This window comes from Varroa destructor, unplaced genomic scaffold (genome assembly GCF_002443255.2).
Source record: "Varroa destructor unplaced genomic scaffold, Vdes_3.0 BEIS01000006.1, whole genome shotgun sequence".
Taxonomy (NCBI): Eukaryota; Metazoa; Arthropoda; class Arachnida; order Mesostigmata; family Varroidae; genus Varroa; species Varroa destructor.
Window position 1 is genome coordinate 28,265,491 of NW_019211459.1, and position 7,614 is coordinate 28,273,104.

General features: G+C 40.6%; 1 long non-coding RNA gene across 1 annotated transcript; it reads left to right on the plus strand.

The window, feature by feature from the left end:
- The first annotated feature begins 1,570 nt into the window (after window positions 1–1,570).
- On the plus strand, window positions 1,571–2,795 carry LOC147755075 (uncharacterized). Its single transcript, XR_015329757.1, has 3 exons — window positions 1,571–1,702; window positions 2,305–2,481; window positions 2,625–2,795. It is a non-coding gene; the product is annotated as an uncharacterized LOC147755075 (long non-coding RNA).
- The last annotated feature ends 4,819 nt before the right edge of the window (window positions 2,796–7,614 follow it).

The window sequence follows — 7,614 nt, forward strand, 5'->3', positions numbered from 1 at the left end:
TGTACAGCCATACGCCTACATTAGAGCTGCCTATTTATTGTACCAGTGTAAGACAAACAATTAAATGAGAAGTGTATAAAGGTTTGAACTATTCAAAGTCCCTGTAGGTAAGTAAGTAATATAAATCCCTGGCCAATATGCATAGTGCCTGTGAAAATTTTAAACATTACCTGAAGAGATCGCGTGGGCCATCGGAAAAGACCGCGCTGTTAACGCTGCCACGCGATTAAGCTTAAACAAAGCATGCCCGCCAACAATTTTGATAATCTAATTCTCGCTTTATGGGTTGATAAAGGTAATTGTTAGATCACTTTTCTTACCCTAAAAGTAAACTCAAGACCGGCCTTAGGAAAACAGGCTTAAAAGCAAAAGGGGCACGGTTTAGAATAACAATAAAGTGGACGTATATTCATTACTCCAAAATGTAAACGGTCACGTCAGGCTTCAATTTGCCTTTGGCAAATTAAATCAATATCTGAAGCCATTGAGATCGCAAAAATGGGGCCCGTGGAGATTCATGTAAATAAAACTAACGGTTCTGTAACGGGTCGCGGATGTATGTGTCAGTCTTGAATAGCAGCTTAATTTTCTCTATACAAACTACGATCTATTAACTTCTTTGATAATGTCGGTGTTTGAAATCTGCAAGCCGATTTGCGATGTAAACAGTAGTAAGTTACTGATTTACCGAAGGTATGATTTTAGTATATTGGCGCACAGGTTTATCCATTATTAACAACACCGCCTTCTTGAATACAGAAATCATCCTTTATTTGATGGCGCGGGATAAAAGTCGTGACGAGATGACACAGCATGGGAAGCGTTTCACAAAGGCATGGGGTGACACCTCCAGCAGGAAGATGGGGAAAGTTCTAGTGAGGAAGACATGTTTACTCTCGAACTAACGACGCCAAGCGACAGCGAGTATATATCCTTCACCAGATGTTTCTAAAAATCTTAATGATAACCGCTAGTATGATCAAAATAGAATTTAACGTGCTTGAAAAGATCTCATCGTAGATTACGGGTAATACTTTTTCTTCTAGTGTCCTGAACCCTATCCTTCGTAGTTTGAGTCTCCGCGAATCTCACAGTAGATTTTGGTAATAACATAATCCAATATATTATGATATATAAATCAACCGAAATCGATGGCGTTTATACGTACACAGCGTATTGGTTTTGCAAGACGAGTGAAAACTGTTGTTTAAACTCCCTGTTAAGATTCCATTTCCAAATACAGGAATATCTTTCAGTAACCAGAATGTCGCGGACGTACCTAGCCAAAATTTGAACGATCATTTTTGAATGAAAGAAAAACAGCGTGTCTACGAGTTTATCTAACTATATACTCTACAGGCATTCACAAGTGGCTGTAGAACAATGTTTCCCTTTACGTACCAGGAGTACATCGAATGGATTCTTGTCAGGTACGAGTATATTAATATAATGTGAAGAGAAAAGTGACCATTGAATTCCATTGAGTTTGCTTTGTGAGAGTTTTCCTGTTAGGCTGTACGTTGTTTCCTATCGTTTTTTTCTTACAGTTTGGCGACCTTCAAAGGCGCTAATGAGCTACTAGGTCTACATGATGATTTCACATTTACATCATTACGTTCTTGTGCGCCCTTCGCTCATTGTTCGCTCGGACGATTGCCATCGTTTACGTATCTGCTGCTAATTTTAGACCTTGTACATCTCAGTAAGTGTGAAATTAATCTCGAACCCATTTCAGCTTAACACTAACGACCCAATTAGAATAATATTTTAGATTCGTGTGATACTTCAGTTGTGCAGTTGTTCAATAGCCCTAACCATAGCGATATACATCATGTTATGAAGAAAATGTACCTCTTCGTTCTAACCACCTACACTTCACCGGCATCACCGAATAGTTTATATGTAGGAATATTAGATTGACTATTGGATTTATGCTTTAGAAAAGGTTTCTATAAATAGAGAGATCCATGAACTGCGCTTGCCCCGCCAACGGCGTTCGGGCTTGCGGAGTCTGAAACCTTTTTGAACAACATCAACTGTATTTCCAGTTGAGTGGCGACGTTCTCTTTAGATTGGCGTTGTAGATAATAAGGATATGCGGATAAAATGGGCGTTTCAAAGCATACAACATTGCTACCCTTAATTTGATATCTGAGTTGTTGAAAATATATACGGCTATCTAATAGATTGATGAGATTCTTTAGCGAGTTAACTGCCATTTTCTCTCGGTATATGTCTAAACAGCACTTTCCCTGTCTCTTTCTCTCTATAAAAGAAGATTTATTCTGTCTGGCTTTGTAATAGGTGTGTGCGGATGCCGACCTATCTGGTGGCGACAACCGGCCACGACGGCGCACTTACGTCGCCAAATCGGACACGGAGTTCAATCACTGGCATGAACTGATTGAGACTGCGACCGATTGCGTGTGGTTCCGTCCCACAATGCAACTATTCCATCTTGTCGCCCAACTCGTCATCTTGGTAAGTGTCTTCTGTGTGGTACGAATCGAGTAGATTTTACGCTAATTAGAGATTATGGATGCGCATTTGCATGGTACGCCTAGACTGCATTGAATCGCATCCTGACCTCTGTTCATTTGATACTCTTTTCGATGTTTGCACAGACGATGCGACAGTAAATCTTCACACATATACGTATATACGAGGAGGAAAGTGAACGACGGGGGCAAGATCTGCTTTCATTGCTTCGTTCCTGTGACTTGGTTTTTAACTTCGATAGGCACCCGGACATGTCGAACGTCATTGGAATCCTCGCGAGAAAAATGCCCTTCAGAATTCAGGCGAGTCACGCACAAGTTACACAAACCGACAGTCACCGAAGAAGTCACAAAAAACTACCTCGGACAATACTTTCAGATGATCTTTTATCCGTCGCTGAAACAGATCTCTGCGAAAAACTTCTGCAGATGCCTTACATGATAGGTTTTTTATTTTAGCCGACACAAATCGCCCCAGACCCACCGGCCGGCAGTTCGGGCGACATCTAAATATTGGTAGAATAATTTTGCTCTAGTACCGCTGCTACTAGTTTATGAAACGTTGAAGCATGCACCTTTGCGATGGTGCTTTACTGCTTGAGGAAGTAGCTGATTCCGAATTACCTTTGAGCGCCTAAATCTATGAGTGTACGTTACAGACTCGCTAGCATTTTATTGGGGCTATTGTAACACGATGCTTGATGTGAGGTAGCAACGAAGGCAGCTTAGGGCTATTTTTAGTTATTTGAGTGCCAATTCATTATACACGACAACAAACAACATATGGCAAGCGTCCAGAGTGCAGTCACTCCAGATGACTGACTAACATTGTGCCTTACGGCAGGATACCTTCTGAATATATTTGTTTTCGCCAAAATGACGATCACTTCATAAATTTCATGGGAAACAGCGAGCTGAGCAACTCTCTCTCTGGAACAACTCACTAATTGTAGTGTTAGCACACTACAATTAGAGAGTTGTTACTGATATTTTCGGTAGGGTAAACGATATTTTCTATGACGAAAAATATTCCGTATATTCATGGAGAGTTGTCAGACACACGAGATACCGCCCTCATCGGCGCTGGTTAGATACCCCTTAGCTTTCCCGCCATCATTAGTTCAGCTTCTTCCCTCGTATAATTATATGATACACCACAGAGGGAATGAAGTCGTACATAATACAACTGAGGCAGTGGATATTTGGGGCATCGATCGCCATTGTGGATTAAAAACCTAATCAAACGCATACTCAAAAACACCTTTTTTAGAAAATTTTATTGTCCAAAATTAATTTATTCAAAACGATTAATTTATAGAACTGTAGAATGATGGTGGAAAATTACATCTAATTTGAAAAATTAACTTCAGGACTTCAATATGTCTAGAAAAAATCGCGCGAAGCGTATCCTTACTAGTGTATTTGGCACGGGCCATTGACTGGCATATCACGCGTGATGGTTAGCGACTTCGGTTGTTTCAAATGAGTTTTAAGAGGTTAATGAGAAAGGCGTTATTTATTAAGTGCCTTTTATATCGGAGAAATATAGTTTAATAAAAAGCCATTGTATATTATGTTTTTAAACGTGTTTGATCCCATTGACCTTGTCATTTAAACAATGTGGGATCACGGGTCACATTTTGGCACTTCACTGGGCTTAGCTTACCAGAAGACAAATTCGATAAGCCAAGTCTTACTTTTCGACCTCTGCTATCGAGGCCATCGGAGCTCACTGCGCGAAAAGTTACGTGCCTACTTATTATACATACATGCATACTGAAGATATGTCAGAGGAAAAGGACGGGAGGAGTGGCGTAAAACGGCTCATCGCAATAGACCCCTGCCTGCTACTCGACGATGATGGAAACGAAAGCATAGTGAAGGTTTTTTGTCGTGGGGTTCCAAAAATTGTTCATCTGAGATCAAACGGATAGAGTCTGAGTTGAAATAAAGCTAATGAGAACCGTTCGTTTCTGTACTGTGCGGTGCAGCTATTCGAGCATAATGTTTGGAGTTGCATGTAGGGGAGAATTTCAGCTGGTACATATGGCTTTTACACGATACATAAAAAAACACTCCTTAATGTGTCGTTCAGAAACCAAGAGACACGTGAGGTCTATCCGTTTTTAAAACACATTCAAATATCTTTTCAGTGGCTCGTTTCATTCGACGTTTATGGGAAGATATACCCTAGTAGATGCAAGGCTTTGTACAATAGGTTAGCTTTTTCACAAGGCACATTATTTGAGTTGGTTGGCCTATAGTGCTTTTCGCTCAAAATCGTCTAACTGAGTGTTTATTTTAAAGCACAAGGAGCAGAAAGTTCTCAAAGCCATCTTCCTAGATAGAGTCAACGATTATGTTCAATGTCACATTCTAGGAAGCGCTTCACATTCTTCTAAACCATCACTATAAGACTGTTACTGGATTCATATGTTTTTTCTTTCAGGTAGCCATAGAGCTAAACGGCGTGGAATAACCTATAATTAATTATTTAGTCGTAAACCGCAGCGCCGCTGGCATTTTCACCTGAGAGGACCGGCGCTAATTGATAACACATTTTATGATAACTGTGTTTTTCTTTTTATCATACTGTCATGTTTTTGGGCCCATTTTGCCTGATACATTTCATGCCATTTGCCGAACCTGTGTTATAGACGCTCGCCTATTAGCTAATTAGTACGTTTTCGTTTCGTTTCTATCTTTTTCGTGTCGTGGATTGCGCAGCGAGCAGCAGTAGGGTTGGCATCCCAGTTCCAGAAAAGCTGGCCATTTCGCTTTGCGGGGGTCTCTGGGTCGGACGACTTGCAATGCCTGGTCGCTTTGGATACACTCAAGTCCAGTGGCACCAGTATTAATTAATAGGTTTTGAACTGGGCTTGCGGCAGCAAACGCCTTGCACAGCTGGCTCATCAGTCTTCTCTTCTAGATAGGTTGTAATTTATGCGCATATCTTCTACTGAAGTTCAATTCTCACATTAACAAATCAATGAGAAAAATATAGTAGCTTATAGTTACTGAAAAACAACTTTTTAGTTATGAAGATTATTTCGACAAATATAAATATACTTTTTTTAATGAAATATGACAAGGGCTGTGATTTCGACAGAACTGTCGCGGATCGTACGAATCAATGGGGCACATTTCAGCTGGAAGCTTGCTGTGCCGGTAATAACCGCACCTGTTGTATTTAAACGAGCTTTGCCATCCTCCCTAAGTAACGTATTTATCGCAATTCATGCTATGTTTAATAATAACTGAATGCTTCATTGACCCCGTAATTAGGCTCTTCGTCTTAATTACGGCCCTTCAAAGTGGCTGCTGAGAGTTTACTTATCATTTAATTACAAGTAACAACCGTTTGATCTAGAACGGTACATGGTACCGATTATAGTCAAGCAACTGCACGCTGATCTAAGGAGTTGCTTGATTGTACGCCGAATTTTCTAAATGTAGATAATAAGCAAATAGACCAGTTCAGTGCTTCATGGAGTCAAGCCTAGAACACATTCTCAGTGTATGATCTGCAACTAAGTTGAAGCAAAAGGCTTTTGAATGACACGAATGTTGCGAGACGTAACTGCCGTGGAGGTTCGAACGAGTTCGTTTAGAAAGTTGTTTAGCTTCATTTCCCTTTAGTTAATCGCTCTTTCCACTTTCTTTTCTCCATCAAACTATCGACTCCGTCAACGAAATCAACAATTACGGTGATCAACAAGAGTAAGCAAATGTAAACACCGAAAATGTGGTTCTTTTCTACTAAAACAGCCTGTTATGGTGACAGAAGGCGTGCGTTTTGCAAAGCTTAGAAATTCCCCACCCGGACCTGACGAAGCAACAGCCGGTATCTTTTCGAACTGTGCACGACTGTGTTCGCGGCGCTGAAGATAACGTTTTGGACAGACAGACGAAAAGAACGCCAAAGCTATAGCTATAGCTTAATTGGTAAAGCTATCTAATCCATTAGATCCGCTATGCCTATACGTATAAACAAAGTTATGATGTATTTACCGCAAGTAAGAATAATTCACTTACCAACTGCCAATGTACTTACAATTTTCAGGTGGCCGTGTGCGGGTCAGCGGTCTGATTCAGGGGTAGGTAGAGATGAAATCCTAACCAACTCACGATCGCTATCGGTAGGCAGCACTAACATGTGCGTATATATTATATGTTTTCACGTAAGTAAATGAAGTTTGAAGGCTATAAGCGGGCCTTTACCATATGTTATTATTTGAAGTTGGTTTCATTTTTGATTCATTATTTCCATGTGCTTCCTTGGACCGCAAGCCAATGTTATGATTATGGCATTTCAGAAATGCTCGCTACAGGAAGGCTTCATGGATAGCCAGGAATATAACGAATGGCTGGGATCTCATGGAGAAATGTTCACCACAGTAGGAAGGGCCACTTTGTCCTACTTTTTTGGGTCTCAAGACAGGTAGGTGTTAACGTTCAGCGTGACCACCTCTCTAAGGGTTCGTATTATCAGGAATTCGCAGCCGTTTTTTGCGGTCTCCCAAGCCGAAAAGTAGCGCGTAGCGACCACATACATACATTATTGACTCCTTTTATCTCTCGAACGGCAATAATTAGTTAGTAGTAACTAGAGCGAGTGAAGCTAAGGTGACTATTTTCGACAACACTAGTATAACTGTACTATTGGGGGAAGATACGGATAGGATGGTCATGTCGGATATTGACGGTACGGTTACGATCTTGGACATGTTATGCCCACGTTCGGAAAGTGCTGAAAGCACTTGGAGGTAGTCGCATCATTCTAATGCTAGCATCTTCGAGCGGGTTGGATTGGAAGCTATATCTTGTGTGGAAAAATAGCCCTTGGATACATGTATATACACGAAATCGTGTCGCCCTGAGAGGCGGAGTAGTCGTGGATTGATCGCTTTTGCCTACTCGTGTTTCAATACCTATGCTTATTCGATAACGTAACTATAACATTGGAATGAATCTTTTGTCTGGCATAATTTGTTATAAATCAGCTTCTGTTAACTTAGACCCATCACCTTGACATAGTAAATATATTGTTGATTTACTGTAGACATGTTAGATGCTTATTAGTTAAACTGCTCTTACATTAACATTATTTATATAT